The following is a 22,039-nucleotide window of genomic DNA, read 5'->3' on the forward strand; positions in this document are numbered from 1 at the left end:
TAGCAGACAATCTATGCCCCATGCTGCAGAGGAGGGCAAAAACCCTCCAAGGTGCCTGCCAATCTAGCCTGGGGGAAAATTCCTTCCTGACCCCTAATCTGGTGATCAGTTTGACCCTGACCATGTGACCAAGATCCACTACCTCCGCATCTAAGAAAAAGGATTCTCTCTACCACCTCAGCACTGGTCCACCCCATCTAGTGTCCCATTGCCAGCCACAAACAATCAAACAAACACCTGAATACATCTAGCCGATTTGCGGGGATAGGGGGAAGAAATCAGTGATGGGTTGAAGCGCTGAAGCATGAGATTGGATTATAGTCATTGTATTAATACAGAACTGCAAATGTCATGACCATGAGGAGAGCAATGCAAGCGCTCCTGTTCTCTGCATGATCCATGAAGGAAGGGGTTGAACAGGGATGCATAGATTCCAAGGCCAGAAGGGACCACTATGACTGCCAGCCTGAAGTTCCATGCGTCATCCCATTTTACATATTGGACCTACTATTTTCCATGGGATCTCTGTATAGAATGGACAGTGAACAAGACAGGGTTTTGTATTGAGTCAGATGGGATCTGGAGGAGGGGAAAAAATGCCAAAAACTTAATCTAGTCTAGTCCTCAAGGCTAAGATAGTCTGATTGTTGTGTTAATTTACATAGTAGGTAAACCTCAGACAATTAATTCAAATTGCCAGGAGTCAAATGTAATATAGCCACAATATCAGGAGTAGTTGGTGGTTTTTGAAAGCAGACCAGAAAAGGAAAAGGCCAAAAAACTCGAGACTCTAGGATGGCTGGGCAACCTTTATTTGGCCCTCTTGTGCCTATGCATAATGATACACTATTACACAATATTTTTTCTACAGGACCCCACCTCATTCAGTGCACAGGATGGACAGTGAATGAGGTCGGGGCTGCAAAAAGGAAAGATACTCTTGCGCCTCAGGCACTGTAGCAGAACGAAGAAGAGTTTGGTTATCCCTGGCTCTACCACCGATTCCTTATGTGACATGACAAGGCATCAAACAAATTTTCTGAGGAGATGCTAATTATGAGTGCCTAGCTGGACACACCTAGGGCCAAGTTTTCAGAAGGGTCAACTCCTGCTGAAAGTCATTGGGCACTATGGGTGCTCAGCACAATTTAAAAAAGACTTCAGATGTCAGGTTTGACACCTGCTTATTGAGGCTTTCAAAATTAGTAGACATTTTTGAAAAGATTGTCTGTAATCTCCCTGCGCCTCATTTGACATTAACAAAATGGGAGTGCTGTGAAGATAAGTCCATTCATGTTTGAGAGGTGCTCAGACACTGATGAGGGGCACCAGGCGTAATCAATCATTCTGTATTCAGGACAAAGTTTGAATCTTGTGCAGTAAATAAGACTGGGACCAAATAGTGAATGTTGGGGAGAAAAAGAAGCAGTAGAAGCAGAAGAGCCTCATTCTTTGAGCACCATCCATCTTGAGGAAGGATTCTTGTGGAACAAAAATGTGTCTCAGTCTCACACTAATGAATATTTTCAGCTCCTCAGCAAGGATTTATTTTTGCCCCTGTGGTGCGCCCATCACTGTGGTATCCAAGTACATGTTTTACTAGGGCTTTATCCCAAGGAAAGACGACACCAATTCAGAAGAAAATGAAAAGAAAATTCTTCTCTACCGTAGCTTCAACTAATAATGAATAAAAAGGGAATTACCTTGATCTCATCTTCCTGTCTCCCATGACTTCATCTAAAAGTTAATTAATGCCCCATGTTTGCTTTCACAGCCTGCTCCATTTCTTCCAAAGTTGTTCTTTTCTCAGTTCAGCAAGTGACTTGCTGCTGTATGACTGATGCTGCTGCATAGACAAGCTATTGCAGCCTCTGTATCTATCACCACATCTGATCCCTCCTGCTGACAAGCTGCAGAGTTTGGTTTCCACATAGTCACGCCATTCTCATCAGACAGGCATACTAGGTATTGGGAGAAGAGCTTTATCATAGACCCTCAGCAACCCTTCATGGGAACAGATCAGCTCCACAACAATTCACAGATGGTGCATGCTGTCAGGAGAAGGTGAGTATTTAACAACATTTATTACTTCCCTAAAGAGGCAATAGCTTTCAGTAGCACCTGGAATTCCTCTAACTTCTAGGACAAAACACATTATTGGTCCATGGACTCAGCAGCTTGTGATTCGAAAAGCTGCTTTCTCTTACATCTTCTCCTGACCCCCTGAGAGAACCCAAGAGTTTATATTCTCCCTCTCTTCCCCATCTGTGCTTGGGTCCTATCCTACGCACATCAGGGCTTCAATGGAAAAATATGCTGGCATGCTCTCCTACCCTTACTGCAAGGATAGGAAGCTTGGACATCCTAGTGTATCCCCTCCTTTGATGACAATCTTCCCCCCACTTTCCATCTCTCCAGGGACTAATGCTAGACACATAATCCATGGTCAGTACATAAACAAAAGTTTTTATTCCCAACTCTGGAATTCAGCAACTACCTTTAGGTATTTACATTTGAAAATATTTCCTATAGTTTTAAGTTTAAAAGTGGCCAAATACATTTGTGTGATTTCTGACTCCCTTCGAGTCTTGTGAATTTGAGATGGAGCTGTGGACCAGAACATTTTCAGCCTTACATTCCCCAGATCTGGACAAAGTTTGCCTTTACTTCCTGGTAAAACATATGAATATCCTGGTGTCAAAAGATATTTCCTTCTCTTATGGCAGAATATGTCTCATTAGATTTCTAGCCCACACAAATGGCTGGTGGTGTTAATGCGGGAGAGAAAGTGGAATAGAGAATCAAGGCACACAATCTCAGTAAAAGAAACTGCAAGGGGAGAAATTCCTTTTTTTCCCCCAATACCAAACTCCAGGATAAAAGAAAAAAAGACATTACAAGGGCTGTGGAAAAAAGGTCTTTAAGATAAAACAAAATACAGGGCTTATTATGAAGAATTTTTTCCCAGTAAAAATGTTAGGGGTTGTGATGATGAGAACAGGAAAGGGCTGTACAAGTGGAATCAAAAGCCTTTTGAAAAGATAGTGGTGACAGATGGGCAAACTGTGGAATACTAACTGTGGATGTAAGAGTGTTTTCCTCCCTTTTTTAAATACTGCTAGGCACTCACTTGCCATCAGTTATCCTGTCCTACCAGTCATAATACTACTGTGTTGTGCTGTGGCTGCTCTGAAGTGCCAACATAAGATATTAAGCTATAGGACAAACATATCAGCTTTTAAATGCTGCATGCTTTCTGACTCATGCAGACACATGTTATATATGCATAAGGTTTTAATTAGTAGATTTTTAGGACATCTGGCAAGCTATTTCCCTCAGACTGCTTGCAAAAACCTGGGCTTTCCAAGCTGTGTCTGAGAAAATAAGCATGTACCACTTATTTTCAGAGAAGTACAGCTGTTGAAGAGTGAGGTCATACTGACAGAGAAAGTAGCTGGAAATTGTTTGCCACTCATTTCACTGTCAGGTGAGAACCTCCATACAAAGAATGCCAGTGACAACAAACAGAAAGGCTGATTACCATATTGTGCCAAGGGCTTAGTATAGGTCAGGGTGAGCAAACTTTTTGGCCCAAGGGCCACATGGGGATGCAAAACTATATGGAGAGCCAGGTAGGGAAGGTGGTGTCCCCTAAACAGCCTGGCCCCTGCCCCCTATTTGCCCCCTCCCACTTCCTGCCCCCTGACTGTCCCCCTCAGAACCCCTGACCCATCCAACCCCCCCTGCTCCTTGTTCCCTGATTGCCCCCTCCTGGGACCCCTCCACCCTGAACTGCCCCCAGGATCCAACCCCCCCTGTTCCCTGACCACCCCAGAACCTCCGTCCTATTCAACAGACCCCTGCCCTGACTGCCCCCCGCCCCTAGCCATCCGCTGCTCCCTAAAACCCCCTACCTACCCAATCCTCCCCCCCCCCCCCCCACACACACACACGCGCTGCTCAGAGCGGCAGGAGCTAGCAGTCCATGGCTGCAAGGGAGGGGGAATGGCAGGGGAGGGGCTGGGGGCTAGCCTCTCGGGCCAGGAGCTCAGAGGCCAGGCAGGATGGTCCCACAGGCCATAGTTCCACCTCTGGTATAGGTGGATGCCAAAAGGGACTAGTGAATTAGATCTGTAACAACCACAGTTACATTAGATAGGATACAATAATAAGCCTTCTCCTTCAGCATATGAGCCAGACTCTAAATTTTCCCTTGGGAAGGTTTTTCCATAACTGTCCATTATGGGGCTTCTTGCACCTTTCTCTGAAGCATCTGGTACTGGTCATTGTCCAAGGTAGGATACTGAGCTAGGTGGCCCTCTGCTTTTATCCTCCGTGGCATTTTCTATGTTCTTGTATTCCCTCTCCTGATGGTGATGCTTCGCAGAGTAGTTTGTAAGTGTCATAATGCAATGTTGGTCAGTCTCTAATATGGTAGCGGTTGTTCCCATTTCTTTAATGAAGTATCACACTTTCTGGCCATCTTGAGAGCTTTTCTAGCTGTAATAATATTTTAAGCTGTCTACACAAGTTAAGATCTTTTTTTTCCTTAGAGTGTCCACCGTAATGTAACAGAAATAAAACAATGGGAATTCAGAGGCACTTTCTGGCAATGGTGCTGGGACTATGGCTGCAGTGTATTCAGTGTAGAGCTCCAAACCTAGAGTTTCTCTGCTATCCCAGATACTGCACACCTGGTTATAAAAACTCACGCTGAGCCCGCTTCACTCAGACTCCATGCTGCTCTTGGTGTCTAAGCACTTCCTCTCTAGTGATGTTTCTCTAAGGAAAACAAAACTACCTGATTCAAACTCTCGTTCATCACAAATTGAAGATTAGCAGGTGAATCTAATGCATAATATGACATCTTGTCAGTGGGTATTTACCACAACATTCTATGCAATGCCTTATGAAGTGTTCCTCACAGAGCATATCATCATCATTGCCCCTAGAACCCCAGTCATAGAGTTTAAGGCCAGAAGGGACCAGTAGATCACATAGTCTGACCTCCTGTATCTCACAGGCCACCAGCACCACCTCATGATAAACCCAACAACCAAAATGAGACCAAAGTAAATAAGACCCACAGGAGACTAGACTATTATGTGCCACAGGCAGAGAATAGGAGGAACCAAGATCAACCAGTGCTCAAGGTCCCTCCAGTGACAGACAAATGATTAAAATGAGATATACGCAGATAATCCTGGCAAGTGACCCACATGCTGCAAAAGAAAGTTAAAAAACACCCAGGTCAGTGCCAATCTGACATGGGGGAAATTCTTTCCCAACCCCATATGGCAATCAGTTAGACCCTGAGAATGTGAGCAAGAACCAGCCAGCCAAGCACCTGAGAGAGAATGCTCAGTGCCACCTCAGAGACCTGGCCTACCTTGCCTAGTATCCCATCTCCAGCCATGGTGTCAATGCTAAGTCACCATTCTGACACTGAGTGCAGAAGGTGGGGGCCCGCAAGGATTCTAAAAATTAATACTGGCCACTCCAGGCTTGTATTAAACTCCCAAGGTTACAGCTTCTCTCTGACCTTGGATGGGTAGATGCTGCCACCACCCAAGTGGAAAAAAAAAAAAAAAAAAAAAACACTACACACACCACCAAACCCCTTTCAACCCAGGAAGGTACAACTTGTGAATTCTTCCCTGTGTGGTACCTCAAGCACTTTCACCCCCACTCTGGGGAAGAGCTGAGAAGAAAACAAAGGAAATCAGCTGTTGTCACCAGCTAATTCAACAACATGTGCACAAACCTCTTAAAACCCAATCCTATTCTTTAAAAAGGTAAATTTTATTAAAAACAAATTAAAAAAGAAAATACATCTGGAACTTCAGCTATTGCTAGATTTTAAAAGGGAAACTATGATTAAGCATCAAGAATGGTTTTCTTGAGGTCCAGCTTAAAGGTTACAAGCAAAACAAAAGCACCTGGGGTTAGCACAGAGAAGTCCACAAGCCATAAAGAAATAAAAAAAGATAAACCTAATTGCATCTTCCCAGACATTTCCTGATCTACTTACATATCTGGGGTTTCAAATAAGTAGTTTCTATGTATAATCTGATTGTTTTTCATACCTGGCTCAAAGCTTCTTACAGGATAGTCCAGCCTTGTCCCTGCTCTCTGGGAGAACAGCCACAGACAGACAAAAGTGGAGTCTTGTTCTGTTTTTAAAAGTTCTAGCTCTTTTGGCCAGGTTCCCACTCACTTCTTTTTACCTATTCATTCAGTCAGACTTAACCCTTTATAGGTAAAGCAAATAGAGAACAGCTACCAAGAGGGATTTTATAGCTAACTGGCTTGCTGTCCATAAAAGGGAGCTACCCCTCCCCACTTTATCACACATGGCCATCCCTGATGCTTCAGAGGAAGGAGATTTAAAACAAAACAAAAAACAAACAAAAAAAACCACCACACACACCCTCCCAGAATACATAGGAAGTGGCCAGCTTAATCCCTTAAGCATGACCTTTAGGAACACCGGACATAAACCAGGGTGAGCCCCAGGGCTGTTGAGTCTACTCCTGACTATCACAAGCAACTCTGTCATACAATCACACTCAAATCTGTCCAGCTCTCAAACTAAATTAAGTTGCTTGCCTCCACAACTCCTATTGGGAGGCTGTCCCAGAACCTTACTCCGATGATTACAAACCTTCTAATATCCAGACTGACTTTGTTCATGGCCAATTTATACACATTTGTTCTTGTGCCAAGAAGGAGATTAGGATGACCATGAACCTCAGCATCTTCAGAACAAATTGCAAAACCCACTTCCTTGTCCTGCCTTCCCACATAACAAAACCCCACATAGTGAAACAGCAACAAATTCTGACTACAGAGTGGGGAAAACGAGAGGGAGACACACATAGGGAACTTCTTTTTATCACCTGAATTTGTCAGGCATCTATCACCAAGCACCATGTAATTTAGATAGATCTAAAACTGATCCTTGCCGAACCCACAAGATACCCATCATTGTCACTGATCTGAAGATGCTGAGGTTCATGGTCATCCTAATCTCCTCCAGCACTGAGCTCTAGATTCCCAGGCTGAGTGCCAAGACAATTGTCTCCTGCACACCCGAATCTCAGTCTTGAGGGTGACATTTTCATTGTTCCCATGGACTGTAGCTGCCGTGGAAGGTCACAATCAAACATGGAGAAGCCATCCTGTGGTGAACTTGGGAATAGAAGGCTTTAAAGACAGGACCAAACTCTTCAATTTCACCAAATACTCAACGAGGAGCTAGTGTAGAGAGCAGAGCACAAATCACAAATTTATGGTCCAGTCTGGCTAAGTCTGAATCTGACCCAAGGGTTGCAGTCTCCTGCCCAGTAGTAGGTGGCAAGGACATTTTGCCGCCTGTTTGGTTATCAAACCTTTTTATTAATGATCTGGAATAGGGAGAAAAACAGAACATTAAAAATTCTACAACGCTAAATTGTGAGGAGTTGGGAACACCAATGAGGACAAAGAAATAATACATTAGAAATGAGATGGAGATGTTTAATACCTAGTTTGCTTCAGTCTTCACTAAAGAGGTGAATGGTGAGTAGACACTCAACACAACAACAAGGGGGAAGGAATGCAAGCCGAACTAGGGAAAGAACAGGTTAAAGAATATTTAGATACATTTGCTGTCCAACTGGAAGTGGGTATCTAGTGTGGTCCCACAGGAGTCAGTCCTGGGGCTGGTACAAGTCATTTTCATTAATGACTTGATAATGGAGTGGAGAGTAGTGTTATAATATTTGCAGTTGACACCAACCCAGGAGGGGTTGCAAGCACTTTAGAGGACAGGATCAGAATTCAAAACAACCTAGACAAATTGGAGAATTGGTCTGAAATCAACAAGCTGAAATTCAATAAAAACCAAGTTCAAAGTACTTCACATAGGAAGGAAAAAAAAGTCAGATGCACAACTACAAAATAGGAAATAATTGGCTAGGTGGTAGTACTGCTGAGAAGGGTCTAGAGGTTATAGTGAATCACAAGTTGAATACAAATCAACAATGAGATGCAGTTGTGAAAAAGGCAATACCATTCTGGGGTGTATTAACAGGAGCGTTGGATGCAAGACATGGGAGGGAATTGTCCCACTCTACTCGGCACTGGTGAGTTGGAGTCCTGTGTCCAATTCTTGGTGCCATACTTGAAGGAAAAACGTGGACAAACAGGAAGGAGAGAGTCCAGAGGACAGCAACAAAAACAGATTTGGAAAACCTGACCTATGAGGAAAGGTTAAAAAACCTGGGCATGTTAGATCTTGAAGAATAGGGTACGCTAATAACAATCTTCAAATATGTTAAGGGCTCTTATAGAGTGGACAAGTAATGGTCTTAATTTGTATTAGATATTAGGAAATGCTTTCAAAACTATAAGGGTAGTTAATCTCTGGAATAGGCTTTAAAGGGAGGTTGTGGAATCATCACTAAAGGTTAAGATCAGGTCGGACAAATACTTGTCAGGGATGGTCTAGGTGTACTTCTTATGTCCTGCCACTGTGCAGAGGGCTGGACTAAATTACTTCTCAAGGTCCCTTCCAGCTCTATGATTAAAGAGCCCTTCCTGAGATGATGGCAATGACTCTTTTTGAGAGCCAATAGTGTGCTTAGCGAGGTACTGCAAAGAGATGAGGACAGTGTTCCTGGCCGGACTATTTCATTCTAAGAGGTTTGCCATCCATCAGCTAGTTTACAATCTAAGTAGTAGGATGTTGGGATGACATTAGAAAATGGAAGAGTAGGTGTTTGATAGTGAGATGTATTATGTTTTGTTTGGCATTGCCTCCAAAGGAAAGTGATGAAAGCCTCCTCACTTAAGACATTTCATATGATATTGGACAAAGCACTAAAACCAGAAGGTAGGAATCAATCCTGCAGTGGCCCCCAGGGGTGGCCTAACTGCCCCTTTACAGCTCTGACTTCTACAGGTTACCATGATGGGAAGTCTCTTCAGCTGTCCTCATTCCTGACTCAGATTTCTCTTGCCTGTGCACCAGCCTAGAATTCTCTCCCATTTATTTCTCCAAACTCTTTAAATCAGAAATGCTACTCAGGAATCCGAGGCAATAAGTGTTCCAAGCCACATAGGCCCCCTGGCCTTACTCTATCTGCACCACTGTGTCTTGCACCTTTTATTTTGGGTCTTTGTCCTACCTTCCTTTGTCTACCTTCAGGAAGCAAAGGATCAAGAGAGGGAAAGACAGTAGATGGGGAATAAGGAAGAGAGGAGGTGGGGCGCGCGCATCAGGCAGGGAATGGCGTCGGAGGAGGAGACCCTGGCATGTGCAGTTCTCCTTGGTTATTAAGGAAGATCTGTGACAGCACATGCTCTTTAATTTGATTTTTGAAGGGATAAATTTGCTAACCGGTCTTCTTTTCTAGGAATGGTTAGAAAAGAATTACATAGATATGGGGGGAGGTTCCTGCCCCCTAAATGATTCCAAGATTCCTGCACTGGACACAGTACTATCGGATTATGCTGGGCTACTGTCTACTTTGTTTCCATTTAAAGTAAACATGGATCTGTGTTAGGCACCATTTATTCACTGCTGCCTTGTGGTGCAAAGGGCAAATCTAGGCCAGCCACTTCACAAAGTTCTGACATTTCCGCTAAGGCTAAGATTTTTCAAAGGAGTCCAGGGGAGTCAGGCATCCAGGTCCTATTGATATTCTCTGGGAGTTGGGTACCTAGCACCTAAGACTTCTTTGAAGATGCCAACATACGGGGTAAACATTTATTGAGTGCCTAAGTCCCTTAGGAGCCAATGGCTTATTGACTTTCTGAACATCTTCAACTTCCAAGGAGTTTAATCGACAAAAAGGACATACACTCTGCAGTACCTAATTTTAGGCACTGCCACCCAGGGGGATTTCACAGCCTTGGGTTAGGTACCCAGGCTCCCTAGAAAATTAATGGGGAGAGTTAGGCACCTAAGAATGGGATCCTCAAAAGCCAGCAAGCTGAGCAGTGAATTGCCTAAGCTAGCCAATAGGAAATGCTAAGGAGAGGGGTGGGGACTAAGTACTCGTCTATGAGTCTTCTCCTGCAATTAGGTGCCTAAGCCATGCAAGGATGTGCTATGTATTCCAATGGGCAGGGCACTTACCTGGGCTGTAGAATACTTGGGTTGAGATCCCCGTGCTGCCTAGTTCAGATCAGGGGCTGGAACCCAGGTTTCCCACTTCCCAGCAGAATGCCCTAACAAAGAATATAATGGATGGGGCTTTCTTAATTTCTCCTGTTGACCCTGTTTCTCTCTCTCTGGGTCAATGACTATTTAAATATATACAAAGTGAAACAGAGTCAATGAATCAGGGAACTCTATGATTCTGGCACTCACCTAGCATGTGAGACTCACGTTTCTCCTGCAGAGTAGGCTGAGCAGGAAGCTGAAGGTCAGGCCCACCCAGGCCAACACCCAAGTCACTGGGCTGTTCTACAGCAAGCCTTTCTCAGTCTCTCCTGATCACACAGTTCCCTTTTGTATGAAATATTCATTTGTAAGAGAGAGAGAGAGAGAGAGAGAGAGAGAGAGAGAGACTGAGACTGACTCTGTAGCCCAGTGGTTAGTGCAGACTCTTGGGAGACCTAGATTCCAATCCCTGCTCCAATATAACAATCTGTGTTTAGGCAAGACAATATTCTCCATGTCCACAGTCTGAGCAGGCCATAGGACTCTCTTCCTAGCATTGAGGCATATGAATGTAGCAGGAGTGTTCCATGTCAGGGTGAAGCCCTGCGTGCCCAGAGAGGAGTGTCTGAGATTTTCATACTTCTGTTTGAGCTCTCCTTTTCTGTAAGGGTGCACAAAAGGCCCTTCCCAGATAGTGTAAAGACTGCAGCTAGATAGGGATTTGGGGTCATTGTTTTTCATCAATGTTTCTGTTAAGTCTAATAATCTTTGTGTCTGTGTAAATATTCATCAGGCTCTGCAGAGGGACTGATGGGCATGGCAGTAGTGAGGGGCCCTTTTCTCCATATCTGGAATAAAATAGGCTGTATTTGGTCTGTGATTTTTTCCTGAAGGTAAAGAAGGATGTGTGTCTCTCACCCCCTTGCAGCACTCACATTAGATCTACCAAAGAGACAATGGCATGTTATTAGGTGTCAGCAGCTGTTCCACTCTAACATACTAGGATAGGTGTGTTAGGACCAACAAGTGCATCAGGCAAAAAGTCTGCCAAGCAGAAGGATTATATGACTGTGGGACTAGCTGACCAGAGAGACCAGCCCTATGAGTCTATGGAACAGAGTATGAGTTTACAAAACCCAGGGATCATTGCAGGCCTGATCCACAGGCAGCTGAAAGCAATGAAAGGACTTCCATCGTCAACAAGATACTTGGAGACAGACACTTAAGGATTGGAGGGTTCTCTTTTGTTTGTAAGGCCTTCTGAACATAGTGTGTCTGTTACTGGTCTCAGACAACAGGGATGTCATTGCGGAATATTTGTTGTGGGGTAAGTTAATGAGCATGAAGGAGCCTGTCTGCAAATCCTGGAGCAGCTGATACGATGGGACCTGAAGTAAAGTCCAGTTATGCACAGGCCTTGAGGAGGGCTGTGACATATAGGCCTGTGTTATTGTTGAGACCCTCATCCTGTATGTTAGGGGTTGGATATAGAGTACACTTCCAAGTCACTAGGAGGTTGTAGCCAACTTCAGACTTGCTGCCTGTTTTTCTGTGTTGCTTAATATCAATTATAAAATATTAAATCAGATAAATACCTTTGGCCTTTCTGAATGATAAGAAAATACACTTTTTTTTACCTCCTCAAATGCTGTTGTTTTCCCTGGAAATGCTAATGGCATTATGTAAAAGGTTATTTCATTCTTCTTAATCTGAAGACAGTGGCACAGTTGTGATGCCCTTTGTTTATGCCTTTTTAATGATGGCTTTTATCTCTGAGAATCTGAGGCCTCACTTACAGACACTGGGGCATTGCATCGTCAAAGCCTCTCACTTCAGGTTTCTCATTCAGTCTTATCAAGTAGCCTTTGGTGATGCTATAATCAATGTTAATGAGCTTCTGGAAGCAGCTGGCAGCTTCTTTATGAGTTGGGAAGATTCTTCTCTCTGAAGTGTTGCTTTGTGTTTTATCAGGTCAGTTTGCATAGCACAAGAAGAGGCTGAGAGATTGGGGTCCTTTCCTTCAAGAAGAGATATACGCATCCTTACCTTCACATTTAAAAGTTGAACTCCGGTGAATCAGAGATATTTGGGAGGTGTTGATAGCACTGAGCTCCTGGGACAGAGGAAGAATTTAGTGTGTTTGTGCGTGTGTCAGTATATGTGCAGTGTATGCCCATCTTTGTATAAATGTAGGCACATGATGGTATGTTTATACTAGATGTATGTGCATATAGTGTGCATCTGTATCCATGCGGGGGGTGGCAGTACCTATTTATCTGTGGCCATTTGTGTCTACGTGCATGCACAGAATTCTTTTTATTTAAAGAGTGTGTGAAATTGTCCACACGCATCCTCTCAGTGATGCAGAGCCAGAAACAGTAGTGATAGTGCCCATAGCCAGCATGCCATGTATAGCTGCGGTGGAATCCACCCCTTGCTGAGGAATTGTGCCCCAGAGCCCAAGATGTCATTTACAACATGTTTCTGGCCTTTATGGTAGTGAAGCAGACCTTGAAAATGTGAGCTGAGTGTAAGAGATGCAGACTTGTCTTCCCAACTTTGCAAAAAGCCTGGAACAATGGGTTAACTCTGAAAAGTTAAGATTAAATGTCACCATGGTTAGCTATTTCATGACTGCTCATTTTATCAGAGAGACAAGGTGGGTGGGATAATATCTTTTATTGAACCAGCTTCTGTTGGTGAGAGAGAAGCTTTCATACCTCACCCACCTTGTCTCTCTAGTATTCTGGGACCGATATGGCTACAACCACACTGTATACTGCATTTTATCAGAAACACCCAACTCGTGGGTTCATCCTACAATCCCATGCTGCCAGAGATGCCATACACTAACTGCCCTCTAACCCACTGCCACAATCTCCAGTGGCCTTTCAATGGGCCGCTCGCGAGCTTGCAGTTAAGAATGTAATAAAGTGCTTTGAATTGGTTGCCATCTTAACTGTGGAAAGGGATTGCTGCCTCTCCATAATAAAGCACTGTCATGGGAGCCAAGAGACAGTGGTGGGTGTTGAGGCCAGTCCCATAGCAGTACAGCAGCTATGTCAGTGCCTCAGCTGTTGTGTACATGCCTCATTTTTTCCAATCTCCAGCTGGAATAGAAAATTATCAGAAACAAATTTTCCTTCTGCTAGCTGCATCTCCCACAGTTCTTGACCTCTAGGCTGCCCTCCTCTTTCTGCAGCTCAAGGAGGCAGATCACAGTTTTGCAGCCTCATGGTCTGGTCTTGTCCCGTCCCCCCAGCTGCTGTTTACTTCCACGATTCTCCTCTGGCTGGTCACTTTGGTCGATTCAAGATCCAGGCTCTGGTGTTGAGGAGTTACTGGTGGCTGGCTCTCCATGCTTCAGTTGCGACCTCTGTGCCCAGACCAAAACCCTCCCTGTGAATCTGCTGGGCCTCCTTCAGCTCTTGCCCACACCACCTCAGCCTTGGGCCATTGTGCTGATGGACATCACATGGAGCTACCACCTCTCAAGGGTACACCATGATACTAGTAGTAGTTGATCTCCCGATGACAATGGTGCATCTGATATCATGCCACTGCCTCCCCACTGCTCAGAAAACAACCTATTTTCTGTTCAAAGACAATGTCCATCACTTTCATGAGTTGCCCACAAGCATAGTATCCAACTGGAGGACCTAGCATTTCCCACTTTGGAGGGAATTTCTGCATCTCCTAGGTACCTCAACTGCTTACCACCCTAGCACCAATGGTCAGGCAAAGAGGGTCAGGTCCTGGAGCAAAATCAACAGTGCTTCCTAAATTACCACCAGGACAATTGGCTGGCACTTCCCCCCCATGCCGAATTTACCTACAACAACTCCACACATGCCACAACCCAGTGGATCCCTTTTTTGCTTGCTTTGATGATTTTTTTTTTTTTAGTGTGTTTTGGGGTAGGGGTTGAGAGTTTTTTGCTCACTTAGGCAGTGTATGAGCTCTGTCACGGCTCTGGTGAGACCTTGTGTGGCTAGCCTTGCTGAGGGCCTGAAATCTCTCATGGGATCTCTTTCTGAGTCCTTGCCTGCAGTTTCAGATTCCCCATGGGAGTCAGGAGAGGAAACACGTTCAAGGCCCCACTGTTCAAATTGGGAAGGAGTGTGGGCTGGCTTATGAGACCTGCTTCTTTCCCTAGGGTGTTCAGGACCCATTTTAGGATGGGGGGGGGATTTGTGACTCCACAAGGCTGCCTTTCTGTTCTTCAGGGTCTCCTTGAGACCTACTCCGAGTCAGCTGATTGGAGGGGGTCTTCCTTGTCCTGCCCTGAGACTTCCGGTTCATTTTTCCCCACATTGGAGTCACAGCTGCTCTGGTGGGTAGGGGATGCTACTTTCCTGTCCAACTCATAGCCCCGGGACCTAACAGAGTCAGGGATGGGCAGCTGGGTGCAGGCTGGGCACAAGTTACCCACTGTCTGTTGAGCCTAAGAGTACAATTTCACAGATGGAGTAACATTTGAATTTCATTCAGTGCTTTTTAGGTTGCTCTGCCATGCCTGGCTGGAAGGTGCAGAGGAGCCAGCAGAGAGACTGCAGCTGAGGCTCCAGGGAGTTCCAAAACTGGCACAATGCAGGGCTTTGGGGGAGATCACTGCCCCAAAGTTTGACCAAAAAAAACAAAAAAAACCCCCCCCCACACAAAAACCCATCTTAGGCAGATATAAAGGTGGGAGTTGTAAAAACTGCTACCCGCAGCCTGGAAGCAAGCAGGAGCTATGGGACATGGTCAGATCATATGGCTCCAAAACTCTGATCTGCCTCCATAAGCTGTAGAGAGAGGAGACACGCCCGAATGTCAAGAATTGTGGGAGATGCTGGACTGCAGAAATGCAGTAATTAGTCCATTCTTTGATTCAAGGTTCTGGAAAGTCATAGCCAAAATCTCTACCTTGCCTCTTCAATCACTGTTTATTTGTAAGTTTTAATAACACATCTGTTTCATCAGCTTGACACTGTGGCAAGAAACTCAAACTCAAAGGCAGAATTATCAAAGAGATTTTAGTTCTTAATCATGGTGTGAGATGTCATGCTAGTGCTTTTTGTGCGTGTGGAGTTTGGTTGATAACTTCAAAGGGCATCTTCATCCTTTGTCAAGATGTAAGATGATTATATTTGAAATTGTCATTGATAAGGAATAAAATTGTCTACATCTCAGAAGATGAGAGAAAAATCTCAAGCGTTTCATGACATCTTATCTTTTTGCAAAATACTTCTCTTCTGAGACACAATATCACTGAGGTAATTTCAAGTGATTAATAACAGCAGAATGGGATGTGAAATAACTGTTGAAAGAAGTTAAGAATAGTGGAACCGTATTAAGAGATAGCAGTATCAATAAGTTTCATTTCTGTTCATTAATAAAATATAAGTTATGTGATTCAACATGGCACAAACACTGTTTCTGTCTGTGTATTTAGACTGGCATATGCCCCTCAATATTGTAGGAGCTGCTTGCTGGAGCATACTTTGGTAGGATTGCATTTCAGTTCCCTCTAATTTCTAACCATGCTGACTTTCATGTCCCCCCCCCCCTTTTCTAAGCTCACAGTCGGCTTTAGTTTGGTATAACTTCAAAGAGATCCCTTTGGTTGTTTTCATTTTGTGATGAGAACAGAAATATTTGGCATTTCCAAAGCTCCTTGCAGTGCCAGGGCTAAACAGAATGCACATACATTAGCAAACTAGGCAAGAATGCATAAACATGTCCTTTTGCTGGGTCTTCATGTGCAAATGTGATGGATGAAGGTCCACATTTTATAGTTCCATACTTTATAGATCTTGGGCCCTGAGTGTCCACAGGGAATAATTTACCATTACCTGGTATTTCAATGTGTTCAAATCCATTCTCAAGCGTCAAGAAAAATTTTAGGAACATAAGAACTGCCATGTCAGATCAACCCAATGGTCCATCTTTTCCAATACCTTGTCTCTGAGGAAGGCATGAGAACTCCAAGTAATTTTATAACCTGCTCAGAGAAGAAATTTCTCCCAGCCCTACAAATTAGTGGTTGACTTATGCCTTGAATCATAATCGTCCTAAATAATTTTATCCTATTGGTATATGTAAGAAATTACATTTAAAAACCTGTTAAAATGCTATATCAAGATGTAAGGGGGTCAGCACCTGCCTCTCACAAGTGCCCCCTTCCCTGGGGGATAGTGCCTGCACTCACAGTTCTTTTGACCAGGTCTTCAGCGACTCAGCCCTCTGGCTGAGCCTCATTCACCATCCCCCCCTTCAGGGTATACAGTCTCAGGTTCTTTTCCCAGTCCTGGTGTGGGGCTCTAAGGCTTCTTTCCATTGGCCCTGCCTTTGTAAACAACCCAACCAGGGCCCATCTCAGTACCTGCTGCTGTGGTCCTTTCAGCAGTCCTCCCTGGGCTCAGTCTGCAACCAGACCAGCTGGGCCCATCCTGGTGCCCTTGGCTGGTCAGGCCAGGTTCTGGGCTCAGCCTGCCCACCTTGATCTGTCCATGGTCCTGCTACTCAGCCAGGCATCTGATCCTCCCTCTTCAAGCTCCAGGCAGGAACTGAACTCTCTGCTCTGCTGCTTGTCTTTTATGTAGCCCTTCTGGCCCCTGATTGGTTGCTTCTCTGCAGCCACTCTAAGCTGCCTGGAGGACTTCTTTGCTACTCTGTTTTGGGGTGGCCTTCATTGTCCTTATCCTGAGAAATGTTCTGACCAGCGCAGGGCATAGAGTGGGACCCAGATGACATTGCCAAGTCCACCAGCTCCAGCTAACTCCCAAACACCACCTGAGATGTGAGACTTTGGTTCACGTTATCATCACCTGCCTCTCCGCCACTCCCATGTGTGTCCTCCGGCAACTTATTTCTTCTCTTCCCTATCCCTCTCCTTTTGCCTACTGCAGTGGTTCCCAAACTTGTCCGCTGCTTCTGCAGGGAAAGCCCCTGGTGGGCTGGGTCAGTTTGTTTACCTGCCACGTCCGTAGGTTCGGCCGATCGTGGCTCTCAGTGGCCCCGGTTCGCTGCTCCAGTCCAATGGGAGCTGCTGTTTAATGAGAGTCTGGATTAACTGGCCAAGGCTACATATTTTGCTACACTGCTGTGAGCCTGTCACCAGAAAGACAGCTAAAAGCAATGTCCTAAACAGCTAGACATTGGTACAAGTTTGGTATATCTTGGGAGTGGCTAATCAGACCATGTGCTGTGCTGGAGTTCCTCCAGCAGTGTCGTTACAAGTGAGAGTCAACACCAGAGACAGAAGCTGCATTTTCTCTCTTTGCTGTTCTTTTCTCTTCCCTTTTGTGTATGTTCATCTTGTAGGAAATACCATTGACTTTAACAACAGCAGCAACATCTCCAGCTCCTGCCCTCTACAGGAGGTCAGACTAGATGATCATAATAGTCCCTCTGGCCTTGGATTCTATTAATTTATGAATAATCTCAACTACTTTTCCTCTTTTCCCCAAAAAGGATTGTTATTACCGTCTTTAATATCATCTAAAAAATGGTCAGACAGTGGTGTTTTCCTTCTAAAAATTATCTGTGGCTAAAGGGAAAGGGAATAAAGGATATTGTTAAAATGATAGTCTTGCTACTTTGCATTTCAAATGCTTTAACTGTTTTGAGATCTTTTTCTGTACCTTTAATAAAAGGTTAGGAAGATTTTTAATGGTGTGTTTGCCAGGGGACTAAGCAGGTCAAGCTCTCTGTATTCTTGAACCTTAACTCTTCAGTGTTTTAAAGTGACAGGGTCCTGTTTGAGTTTCTGGGTCCATTTGTTATTCCATCAAAACTAAAACAATATCCTATCTGGGAAGATAGGCCCACATCGGACTTAAGTGAAATATGGTTTTAAATTAAATTTGGATATTAGCATGATTGATAGGCCAAGACATGTGACCACAAAGAATGCGATCAGGAGAAAGAAGAGTTGTTTGTGTTAAACTTGTGGTGACCTTTGAAATACCCGTGTTACTTTATTTAAGGTTTGGGCTGACATAATAGAAATAAAGAAAACAAGGTGCCAGGTGCAGGTTATATACGTTTATTTAACTTACTATAAAGAAATGCTTAGTACTTAGTGTCAGGGCCGAGACATTGATGGCTGGGTCTAGAGATTGGAGTAGGAGTCAGAGTTGGGAATCAAGCCAAGGGAGCTGGAATAAGAGTTAGAGAGTTCCGCCAAGGATCAGAGACAGATTCAGAGACCAGGGGCAAGGACCAGGAACAGCTCAGGAAAGCAGGAACCAGGAGCAAGGCAGGAAAGCAGGGCTCAGGAGTGAGGCAAGATGACAGGGCCCAAAGTAGCAGCCATAGAGAGCCCCGTTTTGTGGACAAATGCCTGTGCCTCTCTTTGGGTTTAAATAGGAAGCCCTGACCAATCAGAGTTCATGGTGCTCCTCCAATCAGACCCAGGGAAACCCTCCCTGGTGTAACTTCAGATTTCATGGTTTCTCTTACTCAGTTAGTTACCTGCAAGCTGCTGGGTGAGAGTGGGGTGGCACTTGTTGATGGGAAGCCGGAAACCCTGTGCACCTGGGTTTGAGAACTGTGGAATCATGATAGTTAGGGAGAACTGTAGCAAAGTGAGCTAAGAAGAAAACCTTGAAGATACCAGTATTCAACTCCAAACTGCTTCATCTGGCTTTAACTAAGCTCCAGATGACTTGTTTATTATAGTGTATAAAAATACAAGGTTTTTAGGGGTTTCTTTGTCAAAGGTTTCTTTACCCCTCTGGAGTCAGGCCATGATGGGAAGGTGTCACCTGGATCGGATCCTGTTATACATATTTTGGGCAATACATATAACTGTATTGTTGCTATGATATGGTGTAGCAGTGCATACATGCTTGTATTTTTATTCTGGATGTAATCAACACCAGGTGGCCTTTAGACTAATAAAGGAATTCTTGTGTGGAAACTAAGTTGCGATAAACCTTAGGAAAACTATTTCCAACATCTCACATCCCAGATGAGTGCCCCGACCACCGGGCTATCAGCTATTCTGGGTTTTGACCATAAAATCCATGCTGGACCTGAGCAACCTTTCTCAGCAAAAGTTTCATCAAACCCAGGACATTTCTGCAAACAATTTTGAATTCAATGAATCAGCATTTTTTGACAAAAAACTGTTTTGTCAAAATATTCCTGACCAGCTTTAATTATGATAGTTTTTCATGACATGCTCACATGCTGTTTTTTTCAGCCAGATCCCTTCCTCATTCAGTTAATGAGCAATTATTTAATATTTATGTTTATCCTCCTCATTCAGCCTCACACAAGAATTCTATGGCAGGCATAGAATCCAGTTCTCCAAGATGGCATTCAACTGCCTTGCCTACGACACCATCCTTTCTATTTCTGCAATTCCCAGGCTCATTCGCTACACATCTTCCAATTTCTGCAACGAATGACACAAGGATCTACAGACAACAGCCACCTTCACTGCACATCACTGTTTCACCCTCAGAGAACCTTTCATCCTGTGCACTGAATGAGGCAGAGTCCCGTGGAAAGTGTAGTCTGTGATCATGTCATTACAGACTGTATCACAGTGCATACTCACAGGGGGGCTGAACTGAGACTACATGGGCATAGTTAATTCTGGCATGTCTTAATTTTTGAAGCTTGACTTTGCAACATTTGTGTTCTTTTAATATAGGGTGGTTTTGTTTGTTTGTTTGTGATGTAATTTCCCAGTTAAAAAACACTGAAAACCCAGAAATTCTATCACATGCAACCCTATTGTCCCCCAGACTGGGTCAGCAGCAGGATGTAGACCTTAAGGTATACAGCACTCTGTTAGCCCCACTGGCAGTGGCCTGTAATTGGCAACAGTGGTGGGTTGTTATCCTCTGTGTGGATTAGCCATTAGAAGGTTATGAGTGTGACACTCTGTATCTCAGGGGAACACCCTGAATGCCCATGTTCATCCTTATAATATGATTGTGTGGTATCCAATGCAAAGTTTGTCATGTCGGGTGTCTTCGGAAGGCTCATGATGCACTGAGCATTGTTTTTATAGTAAGATTATAGTAATGTTATAGGTTGTAATTTCATGTATACAGTTATGAGGCTGAAAATGTGTCTTCATGGCTTAAAACAAACCCAGGAAAAACTCTCCAGGAAGAGGGGGGCAGTTCACACCTCGTCAGGGCATATATGGGACAAACCCCGCCCAGCCTCACAGGAATAAAGAACACTGGCCTAGGCAGCAACAAAGGATCTGTTGGACTCTCCAGTGAGTCACCCCACTTCCCTTGGTCAGTCAGGGACTACAATGAAGTAATGCTCACCTGACTCTGAAGGTGAGGGGCAAAGCCAAAAGGGAAGAAAGAACATGTTAAAAGGGAAAGACGTTTGCCATGCTCTTTCTCTCTTTTCCACCTCCATCTACAGACATCACCACCAAGCGACTGAATTGCTGATCAAAGGAGAGAGCCTAGCTGAAGGGCAACCAGCCAGCCTGCGGTGAGAAGCATCTAAGTTTGTACAGGTTTCAGAGTAGCAGCCGTGTTAGTCTGTATTCGCAAAAAGAAAAGGAGTACTTGTGGCACCTTAGAGACTAACAAATTTATTAGAGCATAAGCTTTCGTGAGCTACAGCTCACTTCATCGGATGCATTTGGTGGAAAAAACAGAGGAGAGATTTATATACACACACACAGAGAACATGAAACAATGGGTTTATCATACACACTGTAAGGAGAGTGATCACTTAAGATAAGCCATCACCAACAGCAGGGGGGGGAAGGAGGAAAACCTTTCATGGTGACAAGCAGGTAGGCTAATTCCAGCAGTTAACAAGAATATCAGAGGAACAGTGGGGGGTGGGGTGGGAGGGAGAAATACCATGGGGAAATAGTTTTACTTTGTGTAATGACTCATCCATTCCCAGTCTCTATTCAAGCCTAAGTTAATTGTATCCAGTTTGCAAATTAATTCCAATTCAGCAGTCTCTCGTTGGAGTCTGTTTTTGAAGCTTTTTTGTTGAAGTATAGCCACTCTTAGGTCTGTGATCGAGTGACCAGAGAGATTGAAGTGTTCTCCAACTGGTTTTTGAATGTTATAATTCTTGACGTCTGATTTGTGTCCATTCATTCTTTTACGTAGAGACTGTCCAATTTGGCCAATGTACATGGCAGAGGGGCATTGCTGGCACATGATGGCATATATCACATTGGTAGATGCGCAGGTGAACGAGCCTCTGATAGTGTGGCTGATGTGATTAGGCCCTATGATGGTATCCCCTGAATAGATATGTGGACAGAGTTGGCAACGGGCTTTGTTGCAAGGATAGGTTCCTGGGTTAGTGGTTCTGTTGTGTGGTGTGTGGTTGCTGGTGAGTATTTGCTTCAGATTGGGGGGCTGTCTGTAAGCAAGGACTGGTCTGTCTCCCAAGATCTCAGATCTCTCAGATCTTGGGAGACAGACCAGTCCTTGCTTACAGACAGCCCCCCAATCTGAAGCAAATACTCACCAGCAACCACACACCACACAACAGAACCACTAACCCAGGAACCTATCCTTGCAACAAAGCCCGTTGCCAACTCTGTCCACATATCTATTCAGGGGATACCATCATAGGGCCTAATCACATCAGCCACACTATCAGAGGCTCGTTCACCTGCGCATCTACCAATGTGATATATGCCATCATGTGCCAGCAATGCCCCTCTGCCATGTACATTGGCCAAACTGGACAGTCTCTACGTAAAAGAATGAATGGACACAAATCAGACGTCACGAATTATAACATTCAAAAACCAGTTGGAGAACACTTCAATCTCTCTGGTCACTCGATCACAGACCTAAGAGTGGCTATACTTCAACAAAAAAGCTTCAAAAACAGACTCCAACGAGAGACTGCTGAATTGGAATTAATTTGCAAACTGGATACAAT

Source organism: Dermochelys coriacea, chromosome 10, assembly GCF_009764565.3.
Source record: "Dermochelys coriacea isolate rDerCor1 chromosome 10, rDerCor1.pri.v4, whole genome shotgun sequence".
NCBI classification, from domain to species: domain Eukaryota; kingdom Metazoa; phylum Chordata; order Testudines; family Dermochelyidae; genus Dermochelys; species Dermochelys coriacea.